This window comes from Artemia sp. Qi Xiang Cuo, unplaced genomic scaffold (genome assembly GCF_049724085.1).
Source record: "Artemia sp. Qi Xiang Cuo unplaced genomic scaffold, ASM4972408v1 HiC_scaffold_3027, whole genome shotgun sequence".
NCBI classification, from domain to species: Eukaryota; Metazoa; Arthropoda; class Branchiopoda; order Anostraca; family Artemiidae; genus Artemia; species Artemia sp. Qi Xiang Cuo.
In genome coordinates this window covers 535,908-554,649 of record NW_028300422.1, presented here as the reverse complement: position 1 = coordinate 554,649, position 18,742 = coordinate 535,908, and positions in this window count along the sequence as shown.

Sequence of the window (18,742 nt, the reverse complement as noted above, 5' to 3'; positions counted from 1 at the left end):
TTTTTTTTTAACTTTTTTTTTACATCTCTTAGAATGTCATTAAACATACTTAAAACACAAAAAATTCACATTTAATATTTTCCAACTTCAAAATGGCAATGATATAGATATGTGTGTCACGACTTTTACTATTAGAAAAATAATGTTTGTAGTGGCCACTTTTTTTTTAACATGATATATTTTTTCAACCCCCCCCCCCGAATATATTTTTTCAGAACAAGGTCTTTTCTTAATGTCCCTCCTAAACCAATTTTACAAGTTGAAGTACTCATCCTTTTAACCCACAACTTTACGGCTTATTACATACCCAAAAATCAAGCAATACTTTTCAAAGGCTTTATTATATCTTTTCAGAACAAGTTCTTTACGTAATGGCCCTCCTAAACCAATTTTACAACTTAAAACACTCATCCTTTTCACCCACAGCTTTACTTTACGACTTTTTGAATACCCCAACATCATGCAATACATTCAAAAGGCTTTTTTTTATATTTTTTCAGAACAAGTTCTTTACGTAATGTCCCTCCTAAACCAATTTTACAAGTTGAAGTACTCATCCTTTTCACTACAACTTTACTTTACGACTTTTTACATACCCCAACGCCAAGCAATACTTTTCAAAGGCTTTTCTTATATCTTTTCAGAACAAGTTCTTTTCGTAATGTCTTTCCTAAACCAATTTTACAAGTTGAACTACTCATCCTTTTTCAGCCACAACTTTACTTTACGACTTTTTGCATACCACAAGATCAAGCAGTACTTTCAAAAGGCTTTATTATATATTTTCAGAACATGTTCTATGCTTTATATCCTTGCGAAACCAACTTTACAAGATGAAGTCCTCATCATTTTTACCCATAACTTCTAGTTACGAATTTTTGCATACCCTAACACCAAGCAATACATTCAAAAGGCTTTATTATATTTTTTCACAACAAGTTCTTTACGTAATGTCCTCCTTAAACCAATTTTAAAAGTTGAACTACTCATCTTTTTCACCCACAACATTACTTTACGGCTTTTTGCTTACCCCAACATCAAGCAATACTTTTCAAATGCGTTTTTATATTTTTTCAGAACGAATTTTTTACGTAATGTCACTCCTAAACCAATTTTACAAGTTGAACTACTCACCTTTTTCGCGCCGGCAACTTTACTTTATGACTTTTTGAATACCCCAACATCAAGCAATACTTTTTCAAAGGCTTTTTTATATTATTTCAAAACAAGTTCTTTACGTAATGTCCTTCCTAAACCAATTTTTCAAGTTGAAGTACTCATCTTTTTCACCCGCAACTTTACTTTATGTCTTTTTGGATACCCCAGCATCAAGCAATACTTTCAAAAGGCTTTTTTATATCTTTTCAGAAAAATTTCTTTTCTTAATATTCGTCCTAAACCAATTTTACAAGTTGATGTACTCACCCTCTTAACCCACAACTTTACTTTGCGTCTTTTTGCACACCCCAACATCATTCAATACTTTTCAAAAGGCATTTCAGAACAAGTTCTTTACGTTATGTCCATCCTAAACCAATTTTACAAGTTGAAGTACTCATCCTTTTCAGCCACAACTTTACTTTATGGGTTTTTTAATACCCCAACACCAAGCAATACTTTTCAAAGGACATTTCAGAACTAGTTCTTTTCTTAATGCCCCCCCTAAACCAATTTTACAAGTTGAAGTACTCATCTTTTTGACCCACAACTTTACGGCTTTTGCTTACCCAACGTCAAACAATACTTTTCAAAGGCTTCATTATATTTTTTTCAGAACAAGTTCTGTACGTAATGTCCCTCCTAAACCAAGTTTACAAGTTGAACTACTCATCTTTTTCACCCGCAACTTTACATTATGACTTTTTGAATACCCCAACATCAAGCAATAGTTTTCAAAAGGCATTTAAGAACAAGTTCCTTTCTTAATGTCCCTCCTAAACCCGTTTTACAACTTGAAGTATTCATCCTTTTCACCAAAACTTTACTTTACAGCTTTTTTGAACACCCCAACACCAAGCAATACTTTTCAAAAGGTATTTCAGAGAAAGTTCTTTTCTTAATATCCCTCCTAAACCCATTTTACAAGTTGACCTATACAGACACATACATACCAAAAAGATTCAAACACCCCAAAGAGACACACATTGCCCAAAGAGACACACTTGGACTCTAAGAGACTCAAACAGCAAAAATAAAAACACATAGACACAAATGACTGAAAAATACAAAGATACACAGAAAGCTCAAATATATGCACGCGGCCCAAAGAGACGAACAGTTCCAACAGAGACAAACACAGCCAAAAACGACATAAAAAGCCATAAGACACACAGACAGACCATAAAGATTCAAACTGCCCAAAGAGACACACAGCCTAAAGAGACACACACAGCCCAAAGAGACACACACACACAGGCTAAAGAGACACACACAGCCCGAAGAGACACACAAAGCCCGAAGAGACACACAAAGCCCAAAGAGACAAAGAACGCCCATACAGACAAATACAGACCAAAAGATTCAAACGCTCCAAAGAGACACACATAGCCAAAAGTGACAAAAATGACACCTAAGAGACACAAACAGCCAAAAGAAAGACACACAGACCAAAATGACTCAAACACCCCAAAGAGACACAAAAAGCCCAAAGAAACACAAACACCACAAAGAGACACAAGACCAAACATACAAACAAATCCCAAAAAAGACTCAAACACCCCAAATAGACATAAAAAGATCAAAAAGACTCAAACAGTCCACCGAGACACACAGCCCAAAGAGACTCACAAAGCCCAAAGAAACACACACACCCAAAAGAGACACAAACAGAGACCAAAAATACACAAACAACTCACATAAACACACACACACACCAAACAGACTCAAACAGATCAAAGAGACAAACAGCCCAAAGAGATACACACAGCCTCAAGAGACAAAAACAGTTCGACGACACACATATATGCCCCTCATTCAAACATTTCTGAGTGTAGTCTACTATTCATTAATTAGTAGCATCGTTCATTTTGTTTAAATACTTATTTTTTCATTTTCCAGATTCAAGATTTTTATTTAACACAAATAAATAGACAAGGTGAAGTATTTAAAACGAGCCAACATAGAGCTACGATCGCAATGAATGGTACTTGTTATACCTCCAAAATTGACTCCCCTCCCCTCTCCTATCCTCACCGGCCCCTCAGAAATGGGGGGATAAAGGGAACATTAGATCATATTCTAAATTGGCAATACTTTTCAAACGTTACTTGTGTATTATACAGACCACATCGGAGAGGTAAAGCTAGTTCAAGCAACAAATTAGCTGAGTTAACGACCCCTTCGGGGTTACCTTAACTATTAATCAGTGTAATACTTTTTTTTCTCCATCATCATACAATCCAGTCACTATTTAGAATAATTCTCATTTCTATTATTCAAAATATTAATTAAGTATCGTTCATTGTCTATTTAAATTAAGTTATATAAAATACTGGTTTTAGAAAAACTGGAATAAAATAATTGATTATATTGGCAGCTAAACAAAACGCGCCGGTCATGTATACCGTGAATTAGAAATCCGGTAAATTGTGTCAGAAAAACTTGAACCAAACCAGATTATACCCACCTAAGCAGATTGTACCTACCAAACCAGACTATACCCACCAGAAACCTGTCTGGTTGGCCTTGGTAAGTCAGTAACCCCAAATAGCGTACGCAAATAGCATGGTCCTATACCTGCAAGCAAATAGCATGGAAATTGCTATACCTGCAAGCAAAATGGAACCTTGGTTACTACTTGCGTGTAGCCCCGCTATACTTAACCTCCACGGCCCCAGCCCCCCTAATGTGCAAATATATAGCCCAAATTGTATATATCTTATCTATCTCCCAATGCATCTCAGTTGTTTCAACCACCTGTAATTTTGTAAAGTGTACCTGTAAATTTAATCAACTTGGGTGTGTTTTGAATAAAGGACAAGTACCGAAAATGTTCAAGAAACAGATGAATTATCAGAACGTCTTCATTTTTCAGAGGGAGGATGCCAATTCACGAAAATATAAAGATGGAGGATATATTTTTCATTTTTATAGAGTAGGGGCAAATGAAAAAAGTTTAGTAGTTGACCACACCAAAATGTAATATAATCAGCATAAATATTGCCGTTAGATTCCTTCATTTATGTTAGTTCCAAATGCAATCTCTTTCCTAGGCCTATGTCCTAGGGCTATATCTGGACCATAAGGGATGGGGAATACATTGTGAGGAAATTGATCATAATATTTGGAAAAAGTATCAAGCAGTTCGTACTCTTCAACAAAATCAATCACTTCGTGGTAACGAACTGTAAGTAAGGAGCGAACCGGCTCAATGGTAACCGAAACTCTAGAAAACGGATTTTTGATACCAATAGATACATCAATAGAATCAAATTTCAATGCTAATTTCAAATATATAACTTTCATCAAGTTTAGTGCTACCCATCAAAAGTTACACGCCTGAGAATAATTGGCTGATTTTCAAAAATAGGAGGAAAGACCCCCTAAAAATTAAATAACCTTAATGAAAATTACACCATCATACTCAGCGTATCAGAGAACCCTACTGTAGAGGTTTCACGCTCCTATCTACAAAAATGTGGAATTTTGGATTTTTTGCCAGAAGAAAGATCACGGGTGCGTGTTTATTTTTTTTTTTTCCCCGGGGGTGATCGTATCGACCCAGTGGTCCTAAAATATCGTGGAAGGGCTCATTGGAACGTAAATTAAAAGTTCTAGTGCCCTTTTTAAGTGACCACAAAAAATGGAGGGCAACTAGGCCCCCTCCCACGCTTATTTTTTCCCAAAGTCACCTGATCAAAATTTTTAGATAACCATTTTGTTCAGCATGGTCAAAATATGATAAATATGTCTTTTAGGATGACTTAATCACCCGAAGTCCCCAGTGGGAGGCCTAAAAGTTATGAACTTTACCCAATGTTAACATAAAGTATTGGTTCTTGGGACGTATACAGAAGTTTTCAGGAGGTTTTTTTTCTGGTAGTAGGGGGGGTGGGTGGGTCAGGGGTTATGTTGGAGGATCTGTCCATGAAGGAAGTTTTCATGGGGGAAGGGAAATTGCCATGTAGGGGGCGCCGGATTTGCCAGCATTATTTATTGGTTATTGGGAAGTATACAGACATTTTCAGGAAGGATTTTTTTCTGGAGGGGGGGCTAGAGGAGGGGATTACTCTGAAGAATCTTTCCGTGGAGGATGTTTCTTTGGGGTAAGAAATTAAATTAAAAAAAAACAAGTTTTTTCAACTGAAAGTAAGAAGCAACATTAGAACTTAAAACGAACAGAAATTATAACGTATGTGAGGGGGGTTCTCCCCCAAATCAATGTCTCGCTCTTTTAGCAAAATTTATTCATTACTTTCAAAACATCTATCTAGTCTAATTAAACGGCCTGCGCGATGCAGGGGTTTGTGAGTTAAATTTTGTTTTTGTTTTTATTGTAAAGAACGCGGACTTGACTAAGGGGAGAACACCCTTCTATACGTAATAACACATACGTAATAAAAAAATACAATAAAAAAAACAAGCGATACGGCTCAATCGTAATCGAAACTTTTAAAAACGGAATTTTGATGTCAATAAATGTATCAAAAGAATGTGTTTATAATGCTGATTCTAAATATATAAACTTTATTAAGTTTAGTATTACTCATCAACGGCTACGAGCCTGAGAAAATTTACCCGATTTTTTAAAGAGGGGGGAAACATCCCCTACAAGTGAAAGAATTTTAATGAAAATCTCACCGTCAGATTCAGCGTATCAGAAAACCCTATTACATAGGATCTGCAAAAATCTGCAACTTTGTATTTTTTGCCAGAAGAAAAATATACGAATATAGAAGTTAGTTACGTAAGTTAATTTGTAAATTACGTCATAACCAAATTTAAAGACATCCATTTAGCAAAAGAAAAGTAAAATTTTTATGTAAATTTTATTTACTTATTCAATGACGGTGAGCCAAAATAAAAGCTGCATTAACTAAAAAACGATCAGAAATTAAATAAAAAAACAAGTTTTTCAAACTGAAAGTAAGAAGCGACATTAAAACTTAAAACGAACAGAAATTATTCCGTATATGAAAGGGGCTGTCCCCTCCTCAACGCCCCGCTCTTTACGCTAAAGTTTGACTCTGTCACACAACTTTATTTTTTAAAACAATAAAAAACTTTGGCGTAAAGAGCGAAGCGTTGAGGAGGGGACAGCCCCTTTCACATACGGAATAATTTCTGTTCGTTTTAAGTTTTAATGTCGCTCCTTACTTTCAGTTAAAAAAACTTGTTTGTTTTACTTAATATAATAAGGAATCTAAGGATAATATTTTTATTAGAAGTCGACCTTTTGTATGAAGTCGACCACTGCAATAAAATACAAAAAAAAAAGATTTTTCAGTAAAAAATAATATGGATAAATTTAAAGAGTTTGTTTTATTATTATTATTTATTTTTTTTTTGGCTACCCATCTTGTTCAGGAAAATAATAAGGAACAGGATTTTACTTTAATGGCCCTCTATGGACCTACAATGGAATTTGCGAAGGAATCGTCTTGTAGGATTTATTTTAAAATCATAGGCAGCGCGCTAGCGCTGCCCAAGTAAAGAACGATATGGGCACAATGTGGTGTTTTTTGTTTTTTTTTTCTCCACACCCGGGCACTTCGTATCGAAGGAGTTGTCGTAGAAAGTTCAAAAAGGGCTCATTCGATTGCAAATTGGAATGGCTAGTGCCCTTTTTAATAGTCGAAAGTGGTTGGAGGGCAACTAGCTCCCCCCCCACGCTCATCATACCCCCAAACACATCGAATAAAAATTTTGAGATAGCCATTTTGATCAGCGTAGTTGATTTCCAGATAGAAAATATCTTTTTGAGGATGACACTCCCCCACAACCCTCGGGGAAAGGGTTTTAAGTTATGCCCTGGGGGTATATAAGGTTTTTATAGAAGGCGCTGTCGCAGAAACTTCAAAAAAGGCTCATTGGATTGGATATTCAAAGGGCTAGTGCCATTTCTAATAGTCGAAAGTGATTGGAGGGCAACTAGCCCCCCCCCCCCACGCCCGTCATTCCCCAAATACATCCAATCAAAATTTTAAGATAGCCATTTTGTTCAGCGTAGTTGATTTCCAGATAAAAAATATCTTTTTGAGGAGGACACTCCCCCACAACCCTCAGGGCAAGGGTTTTAAGTTATGCCCTGGGGGCATATAAGGATTTTTTAGAAGGCGTTGTCGTAGATACTTCAAAAAAGGCTCATTCGATTGGAAATTCAAAGAGCTAGTGCCCTTTTTAATAGTCGAAAGTGATTGGAGGGCGACTAGTCCCCCCCGCGCCCATCATTCTCCCAAACACATCCAATAGAAATTTTTAGATAGCCATTTTGTTCAGCGTAGTTGATTTCCAGACTGAAAATATCTTTTTGAGGAGGACACTCCCCCACAACCCTCGGGGCAAGGGTTTTAAGTTATGCCCTGGGGACATATAAGGTTTTTATAAAAGGTGTTGTCATAGAAACTTCAAAAAGGCTCATTCGATTGAAAATTCAAAGGGCTAGTGCCCTTTTTAATAGTCGAAAGTGATTGGAGGGCACCTAGCCCCCCCCCACGCCCATCCGTCCCCCAAACACATCCCATCAAAATTTTGAGATAGCCCTTTTGTTCAGCGTAGTTGATTTCCAAATAGAATATATCTTTTTGAGGAGGACACTCCCTCAAAACCCTCGGGGCAAGAGTTTTAAGTTATGCCCTGGGGGCATATATGGTTTTTATAGAATGCGTTGTCGTAGAAACTTCAAAAAAGACTCATTTGATTGGAAATTCAAAGGGCTAGTGCCCTTTTTATTAGTCGAAAGTGATTGGAGGGCAACTAGCCTCTTACCCACGGCCATCATTCTCCCAAACACATCCAATCAAAATTTTGAGATAGCCATTTTGTTATGCGTAGTTGATTTCCAGATAGAAAATATCTTTTTGAGGAGGACACTCCCCCGCAATCCTTGGGGCAAGGGTTTTAAGTTATGTCCCGGGGGTATAAAAGGTTTTTATAGAAGGGGTAGTCATAGAAACTTCAAAAAAGACTCATTCGATTGGAAATTCTAAGGGCTACTACCCTTTTTAATAGTCGAAAATGATTGGAGGGCAACTAGCAACACCCCCCACCCCCACGCCCATCATTCCCCCAAACACATCCAATCAACATTTTGAGATAGCCATTTTGTTCAGCGTAGTTGTTTTCTTGACAGAAAATATGTTTTTGAGGAGGACACCCCCCCCCAACCGTCGGGGCAAGGGTTTTAAGTTATGCCTGGGGGCTTATAAGGTTTTTATGGAAGGTGTTGTCATAGAAACTTCAAAAAAGGCACATTTGATTGGAAATTCAAAGTGCTATTGCCCCTTTTAATAGTTGAAAGTGATTGGACAGTAACTAGCCCCCCTCTCACGCCCACCTTTTCATAGGCAGCGCGCTAGCGCTGCCTAAGTAAAGAACGATGTGGGCACAATGTGGTGAGTTTTGGGTTTTTTTCTCCATACCCGGGCACTTCGTATCGAAACTTCGAAAAGGGCTCACTCGATTGAAAATTGGACTGGCTAGTGCCCTTTTTAATAGTCCGAAGTGATTGGATGGCAACTAGAACACCCCCTTCCCCCACGCCCATACTTCCCCCAAACACATCCAATCAAAATTTTGAGATAGCCATTTTGTTCAGCGTAGTTGATGACCAGATAGAAAATATGTTTTTGAGGAGGACCCACCCCCACAACCCTCAGGGCAAGGGTTTTAAGTTATGCCCTGGGGGCATATAAGGTTTTTGTAGAAGGCGTTGTCATAGAAACTTCAAAAAAGGCTCATTCGATTGGAAATTCAAAGGGCTAGTTCCATTCTTAATAGTCGAAAGTGATTGGAGGGCAACTAGAACCCCGCCCCCCACGCCCATCATTCCCCCAAACACATCCAATCAAAATTTTGAGATAGCCATTTTGTTCAGCATATTTTATTTCCAGATAGAAAATATCTTTTTGAGGAGGACACTCCCCCACAACTCTCGGGGCAAGGGTTTTAAGTTATGCCCTAGGGGAATATAAGGTTTTTATAGAAGGCATTGTCGTAGAAACTTCAAAAAAGGCTCGTTCGATTGTAAATTCAAAGGGCTAGTGCCCTTTTTAATGGTCGAAAGTGATTGGAGGGCAACTAGCCCCCCCCCCCCCCCACGCCCTTCATTCCCCCAAGCGAACCCAATAAAAATTTTGAGATAGCCATTTTGTTCAGCGTAGTTGATTTACAGATAAAAATTATGTTTTTGAGGAGGATACTCCACCACAGCCCTCAGGGCAAGGGTTTTAAGTTATGCCCTGGGGCATATAGGTTTTTATAGAAGACGTTGTCGTAGAAACTTCAGAAAAGGGCTCATTCGATTTGAAATTCAAAGGTCTAGTGCCTTTTTGACAATCGAAAATGATTAGTAATATTTTTTGTTGTTTGTGTTGTTTAGACCAGGGCATTTCGTATCGAAGGAGTTGTCGTGGGAACTTCGAAAGGGGCTCATTTGATTGAAAATAGAAAGGGCTGATGCCCTTTTTAATAGTCGAAAGGGATTGGAGGGCAACTAATCCCCCATCCACGCCCACCCTCCCACTTGCCCATTATGTTTAAAAACTAAATGTTGCCTCAAGATTAAATCAAAATGCACTGTGATAATGCTAATTCACAGTGAGGCATTTCAGCAGTATCCCAAGAACGCCTGAGGGTATTATGTTCAAACTTTCGAGGCTACTTCTGCTTTTAAAATTTAACCAAATCAAAATAGTGTAAGTGTATCAAAGCTATCAAAGAAAGTAAAAGATTTTTTTGCGAATGGTATCAAGTTTTCCATTTCAGGTCAACTAGAGGAGGTATGAAACTAAGTTAAACAGTACTATTTGTGTCCAGATTTTTAAAATGGTTTATGTTGTTAAAAATTGCTGAAAATTTTTCTCCAGCATACAAATAGCAGGCCAAGCTATAAAGTCTTAAAAAACGAAAATATTTAAAGTGTTATTTTCTTTTTCCCTGAAAAGACTATGTCAATATAAAACGAACAGAAATTAAATAAAAAAAACTTTTCCCACAAAATAAGTTTTTCAAAGAAAAGTAAAGAACTCCATTAGACAAAAAATGAGCGAAAATAAAATCAAATAATTTACCAAGCTCGAAACTACCACAAATCAGCATTGATAAACAAATGAAACCCAAAACGAACAGAAATTACAATAATTAACCGAGTCAAACTCAAAACGAGCAGAAATTAACATAAGTTGGGCGCAAAAACCCTATGCCTTCCCAAGGCCAGAACATAATTTGCACTTTGCTGAAAAAAATATAAATGTTTTACTTTTATAACTTTAATAAATCAAATAATTTTAACATTTTGATTACTAAATATCAGTATATGTATATTAAACTGACAATTCATTTGTATTTTGTCAGTAAAGTGCGAATTTTGTTCTGATTTCTAAGGAGTTATAGCCGTTTAAAAAAAATTGCAAAACATTGATTACAATGGAAAAAATGTGATAATCTGTTGAAACATGCTGCATGTTGTAAAGTAAGAATTTCGTTATTTTAGTAGTTGTTTTTACTATTAATACTTTACTACTATTAGTTGCCTCTTATACGAGAAATTTTTACCGGGTGTTCTTACATTCAAGTAGTCAGAAGCAAGATCATGGCATTATATAGTCGCTAAACCGTTTGGTAAATTTCGGAGGGGGGGGAGGGGAAGTTTGCGAAGCAGTACAAACACCACATTTGAGCATGGGGCTATATATCAGGAAGTTGTAATATGCTTTGTCATCAAACTTAAACACATAATTCTTTCTCAGTATTATTGTGATGGATGCGTCTTTATGAACTGAAAAAGCTTCGTCAATTGCTGCAGATGACTGGGTCAATGGGTACCATAGTGGTGAAGAAAGGACATGGAAGGGGCGAGAGAAAAGTTATAGACGACAAAATGGGACGGTTTTAAAGATGATCCGTCGCAAAAGTTCGCAAGTAACGTTAGAAAATCGGAGCTGAGAAAGGATATGGGCTCAGTCTAACACAAAACTGAGGTCAAACGTGAAGACATGGCAAAAAAAGATACTATTCCAGTGGATCGATTCTATAGTATCAATTTTATGTGAAAATTAGTAAACCAAAACGTGTTAATGAGCTTGGAGAACAATTTTGAGACGATCAAGAAGATCGCGAACAATTCGCGATCTTCTTTCTCGGAAATCACTGGCTCGGGTATATAATACAGTCGCTTTGCCTCAAATTTTAGTTTTTTCATCGCTTCTCCCATTTTTTAGAATTAGTAATATTGCGCATGTTAAAACCACATTTTTTATTTTTGCTAAGTTCCTTTGCCGCTTTTCTAAATCTGAATCAAATACTTATTTAATGAATACATATAAAATAAGAAACCCTGATGATGTTTTGGAGAAAAAGCAAAAGAAATTTTCATCCAAATTAAATGTTTTTTCTCATAATTTATATAGAGCTGCGCACGAAGCTTAATTTATTTTATTTGATTTAATTTTTGAATGAAGTGTTGATTTGTGAAGTGTTAATTTTAAGTGTTAATTTATTATCTAATGAAAGAAGTGTTAATTTGTGTGATAATTTTGATTGAAGGCCTTTGCGTACTTGTTGTTATATAGTTTAAAATAATTTTATGGCCTGTTGATTAGCGGTTATTATCTTTATTTATTTATTTTTACTCTTCGTATTCGGAGGAAATAAAAAGTTTCAATTGAATTGAATTTGATAAAAGTAATGTTGATTATAAGTTGTGTTTGGAGATTTGGTTTCAAAATCCCTTTAAACCCTTCAGTTTCTAATATTTCAATAACTTTTTCATGTTAATCTTTCAGTCAGACATTTAATTTGCTGACTTGTTGGATCTGGTAAAGGTAATAGATTCCTCATCTACTCCTTTACTGCGTAGGTTCTTGTAATTGCACAAATACCAGAGTGGGACCCAAGAAAGGTCATTGATGAATGGCGAACAATGTTTGCAAGTCATTTCCCAATAAGTGAGATGGTTTAGTTATGGCTCCTAGAAGCTGACTCAAAGAGAGCAACTGGTGCTTTTCGTTTTACTCCTGTTTCAGATGTTGGCAGTTACTTATTATAAGCTTGCCCTATTCGAATACGATTGTCGTGAGGGTTTTTTGCATTGTCAAATATGTGAAGACGGACAAAAGAAACAGGCTGAAAACGGTCACTTCCGAGATCTATACTACAGGCTAAACTGGACTGGAATAAAGCGAAGCTAGAAGCTTGGTCGCTATTTCCTGACATAAGTCTTCTTACAAAAAAAAACAAAGAAGAAAAGCATCAGCTATAGCTGATGAATGTGAGGACAAGGTTCTTAAACATTTTCGGTATTATTTTTTATGATTTCCTGCTGTCTATGTTCTTTTTTATGCCAAAAAGAATAAATGAGTTTTTACTTTTCCTTGCGTTCAAATGTCGAAAATGTCAGTCAGCTAGACTCTTCGAACTGCCTGATTACTGGATTTGATTTAAGAGGTGCAGCAATATTGAAAAAACGAGTACATGTTACCAGAAAACAAAATTTGAACTGCTTGCGGTTGTCACGAAAAATGTTGGAATTTTTCGTAGCTAAGACAGGAATTTGTTCAGGATTTTTGATCAACGACTACAGATTTTTTGTTTTCTAGTATGGAAGTACTGCCTCGGATAATGTATGACTTTCAGGATTTAATTTTTTATTCCTCTTCTTCTCAGCCATTTTCGAAATAAATTTGTATAGAACTACTACTATTATCAATTCATTGCAGCACCATACCGCCTGAAGCCAACACATCTAGACACAATCCTTGTGCATCCCAGTACATTCAGAACCTCCCACTTTACAGCCTCCTGAAGAGGTTCTGATTTTCCTTAAATCTTACCTTATGGTATGCTCCACACCATTCTGGAAGGACATACTTTTCGACAACGGTACAAGGGTCACAACTAGTCCCCGAAGCCGCGCCACGCCGACATGACGGCAACGAATGTGTGATTTAGTATCGGTGGCGGCGCACCACCAGGTGCGCCGAAATTGTTTTGGCGGCGCGCCGCCGATTTTAGACCGGCGGCGCGCCCCGGCGCGCCGATTTTTCTGATTAAAAATAATAATAAAATTCAACTTCACCAAGCACGTTCAACCTTGATTTTAGTAAGGATTTTTAAATGGTTGGCTAAAAACATAAAGGAACAATATGACTTACTTGACTAACTTACTTGTTCTGTTTATGTTTAACATCGCATTGTTCCTATAAAATCCCATGTTCAGTCATTTCCTTCTTGTTAATAATTTGGGCTAATGTGTGTATATACATTTGAAAGTCTGAAATTCAAACTTCTCCTGTTCATCAAATACATACGAGAAGGAAGTGAAAAAACAAAACAAATAACAACATCAAAAAAACACTGTATACAAGTCAAATACCATGGCTTAACAACACCAACAATTTTAAATCAGCGGTTACATAACTTCAGTTACAATTGATGTAACAAAAGTGAGTTTGTTCACTCTGCCTGGAGCCATTGATCTTTTTGCAATTACTATCAGTCCTGTCGTGCTAAAAAGCCGTTTAGCTGGGGAACTTGTGGCCGGTGCAGCCAGAACATGACGAGCGTAAACTGCCACTCGCGGGATTTGATACTAGCATTGGACCTTGGGGTCCCACAGAATGCCTCAAATGGGCTTCTTCTTTGTATCTGCTGAAATAAGTTGTTTTTATAAGGGAGAACAAACCTGCACCTTTCTCATAGGGCTCCTGCGCCCTAAACTACAGGAAGAACTAAACTGCATATTTACTCTCTTTTCTTATCAACTCGGACTAACCCTCCAAAATTCCTTTCTGATAGAAGTGGTCAAATTATAACGGTTCAAGGCAAAGGTTAAGGCTACTTCAACTTCAGTGTGCTTTGCTAACTGTGCAAAAAAATGTAATTCATTTCTATAGCTATATTTCTATACTAGTTCTAGATAATCTACCAAGCGGGAAACTACCATAAATCAGCATCGATAAATAAATGAAACTCAAAACGAACAGAAATTACAATAAATAACCGAGTCAAACTCAAAACGAGCAGAAATTAACATGAGTTGGGCTCAAAACCCCTATGCCTTCCCAAGACCAGAGCATGATTTTCACTTTACTGAAAAAATATAAATGTTTTTACTTTTATAACTTTAATAAATCAAATAATATTAACATTTTGATTACTAAATATCAGTATTTGTAAATTAAACTGATAATGCATATTCATTTGTATTTTTTTCTGTAAAGTGCAAATTATGTTCTGGCCTTGGGAAGGCATAGGGGTTTGGAGCCCAACTTATGTTAATTTCCGCTCTTTTTGAGCTTGACGCGGTTATTTGTTGTGATTTCTGTTCGTTTTGGGTTTCGTTTATCTATCGATGCTGATTTGTGGTAGTTTCACGCTTGGTAGATTTTTTGATTTTAATTTTGCTCATTTTTTGTTTAATGGGGTTGTTTACTTATCTTTGAAAAACTTACTTTGTGGAAACAGTTTTTTAATTAATTTCTGTTCGTTTTATATTGACATAGTCTTTTCAGGGAAAAAGAAAATAAAACTTTAAATCTTTTTGTTTTTTAAGACTTTATAGTTTGGCCTGCTATTTGTTTGCCGGAGAAAAATTTTCAGCAATTTTTAACAGCATACACCCTTTTAAAAATCTAGACACAAATAGTACTGTTTAATTTAGTTTCATAACTTTAGTTTCATAACTCCTCTAGTTGACCTGTACTGAAAAACATGATACCATTTGCAAAAACAGCTGTTTACTGTCTTTGATAGCTTGGATACACTTACGCTATTTGGATTTGGTTAAATTTTAAGAGCAGAAGTAGCCCCGAACGTTTGAACATAATACCCTCAGTCGTTCTTGGGATACTGCTGAGTAGCCCCGAAGCCGCGCCACGCCAACATGACGGCGGCGAATGTGTGATTTAGAATCGGTGGCGGTGGGCCGCCAGGCACACCAAAATTTTTTTGGCGGCGCGCCAATTTTACCGATTAAAAATAATAATAAAATTCCATTTCACCAAGCAGGTTCAACCTTTATTTTAGTAAGGATTTTTAAATGGTTGGCTAAAAACATACAGGAACAACATGACTTACTTGACTTACTTACTTGTTGTGTTTATGTTAAAAATCGCATTGTTCCTATGAAATCCCGTGTTTAGTCATTTCCTTCTTGTTAATTATTTGGGCTAATGTGTGTATAACTTTCAAAGTTTGAAGTTCAAACATCTCCTGTTCGTCAAATACATACGAAAAATAAGTGAAAAAAAAAACAAAACAAATAACAACATCAAAAAAACACTGTATACAAGTCAGATACCATGGCTTAACAACACCAACAATTTTAAATCAGCGGTTACATCACTTCAGTTACAATTGATGTAACAAAAGTGAGTTTGTTCACTCTGCCTGGAGCCATTGATCTTTTTGCAGTCACTATCAGTCCTGAGCAGTATCCCAACTCAGTCATGAGTTGGGCTCAAAACCCCTATGCCTTCCCAAGACCAGAGCATGATTTTCACTTTACTGAAGAAAATAATACTTTAAATCTTTTCGTTTTTTTAAGAATTTATAGTTCGGCCTGCTATTTGTATGCTGGAAAAAATTTTCAGCAACATTTAAAAACATAGACCCTTTTCAAAATCTGGACACAAATAGTAGTGTTTAATTTAGTTTCATACCTCCTCTAGTTGACCTGAAATGGAAAACTTGATAATATTCGCAAAAAAATTTGTTTACTTTCTTTGATAGCTTGGATACACTTACGCTATTTTGATTTGGTCAAATTTTAAGAGCAGAAGAAACTCTAAAAGTTTGAACATAATACCCTCAGTTGTTCTTGGGATACTGCTGAGAACCCTTATTGAGAATTAGCATTAAAAGAGTGCATTTTGATTTAATCTTAAGGCAACATTTAATTTTTAAACATAAAGGAAAATGGGAGGGTGGGCGTGGGAGGGGGATTAGTTTCCCTCCAATCACTTTCGACTATTAAAAAGGACATCAGCCCTTTCTATTTTCAATCAAAGGAGCCCTTTTCGAAGTTCCTACGACAACTCCTTCGATACGAAGTGCCCTGGTCTAAACAACAACAACAACAACAAAATGATACAGTATACCCACATCGATCTCTACTATAAAAATGTCAAGCCTTCCAATCACTTTCGATTATTAAAAAGGGCACTAGGTTTTTCAATTTCCAATCAAATGATCCCTTTTTGAGTTTCTATGGCAACGCTTTCTATAAACACCGTATATGTCCCCAGGGCATAAATAAAACCCTTGCCCTAAGGGCTGTGAAGGTGGTTGTCATCCTCTAAGACCTAATTTCCAGAACTTTCAACTACGCTAAACAAGATGGCTATCTCAAAATTTTGATTGGATGTGTTTCGGGAAATGGTGGGCGCGGAAGAGGTGATAGTTGCCTTCCAATCACTTTCGACTATTAAAAAGAGCATAAGCCACTCCAATCTCTAATTAAATGAGCCCTTTTCGAAGTTTCTACGACAACTTCTTCGATATAGCATGCCCTGGCTAAAGGAAAAAACAATAAATAATATATTTTGCCAACATTGTTCTTATATACCCCCAGGGCATAACTACAAAAACCTTGCCCTAAGGGTTGTGGGGGAGTAACCTCCTCAAAAAACATATTTTCTCTTTGGAAATCAGTTACTATGAACAAAATGGCTATCTTAAAATTTTGATTGGATGTGTTTGGGGAAATGGTGGGCGTGGAAGGGGTGTTAGCTGCCTTCCAATCACTTTCGACTATTAAAAAGGGCACTAGCCATTCCAATTTCCAATCGAATGAGCCCTTTTCGAAGTTTTTACGACAACTCCTTCGATACGAATTGCCCTGGTATGAAAAAAAAATAATGATACATTGAGCCAACATTGTTCTTTACTTAGGCAGCGCGATTGCATTGCCTATGATAACATCCTGAATTGCCTAATGCTCTTTTATCTACCTCTTTTCATCCGAAAAAATTAGAAAGAAAAATGAACAGAATTTTAAAGTGGAAGGTAGAATTTTTGTTTCAAGAAAAATTTCTTTTTCTTCTTCCTGTAATGGGATCAATTTTCAAAAACATCAAAATTTTCCGATTAAAGTTACACAAGTGAAATAACATCACCCTAAATATGAACCTGAAAATTCAAGTAACCTATAGATCGAGCAAGTCTCAAACGTTCAATTTAAAATATGGAAACAAATGTATTTGATTTAAATATACAGTGTAAAAGTCTTTCCCACAGAAAATGTAACAAATAAATCCGATCCCGCGTCGCCAAAGTTTGCAATAAATATCAGTCTGACCAAATCTTATATGACAGGCGACTAACAATGTAATTTAAATCTTAAGAGCTTGAAATTCCAAACTATCAAGAGATGGTAGAATATATTATAAAAAAAATAGTCTCTCGAGATACCAAATATTTTTGTGTAATCTAATTGCATTGTTCTGAAAACTAAGTTTAGAACTCTGTATTTCAATGTAACTAAATCGTATTGTCCTCTAACAACTTTCACAGAAATAAATTATAAGTCTTCTGGAAACAAAGTGACACCTCGATAGCAAACAGTTACAATATAAAACTTTGCTTTGTTATGAAAAATTCCAAAGTGATATCTTAAAAGTCATAAATTGTAATTAAACTCAAGCAGCCCATTGGTGTATCACTACCCAATAGTAATATAGGACATACAGCTGGAACCAGTAGAATGAGTGTACTGTATTTCTTAGTAACGCCTGAACGTAACCTCTGGTGAAATTGCAGAAAGTAGATAGTTAGGACTTAGCAATTTTTGCGCCAGTCTTTTAGGAGTCTTTTACCAGTCTTGCGAGAGTCTTTTGAAATCGATTGTGAGTTTATTGTGTGAATTTTATGGGAACCTAAAAACAGTTTTATTGAACGTTATTTGTATTTCCCCAGTGAACAACTTTTAGTGTCTCTTACTGCAAAGTGCTTTTGATATTCCCTCCAAGCTCTGTACCAATTATGTGAGTAAAAATAAATACATTACTTTCTTATTTTATTCTCTTTATGTTAGTATTTCTCAAGATAGTTAGTCCTTGTGGCTACACTCGCTCTCAAGGGAACCTGAAACCCTTCAATCTGATTTCGACTCAGTATGGCCATTAATACAAGCTCCCCATTTGAACCGCTAATCTAAGCTCCCCACACGCGAAATTTTGCCTCCACTCAGGTATGCTACTCGCGAACTGTCGACTAAGAGTTTAACTGAAAATTACCCGTAGAGATAATTAACTGAAAAATTCATATACAAAGAAATACCTTAAAGAACTTAAAGTATAAGAACAAAAACTCCCTCTTTTTATTAAGAAACCCCCCCCCATTAGAATTGGCGCGGCCTGTTTAAAGGAGCAAAACACAAGGATAACAATTTCTACAAAAAAAAGATTATTGAGAAATATTACGCATGGGGAAAGTGCAATATTTTGTGCGTGCTTTGAAGTGCAATATTTTGTTAGGCCTAAGTCCCCTTAAAATAGTAACAAAAAAATATATATAATTTGGAAGTTTTAAATTTGAGTTATATCAAAAAAATAAAACCAGTGCCGAATTTTAATTAATTAAAAAA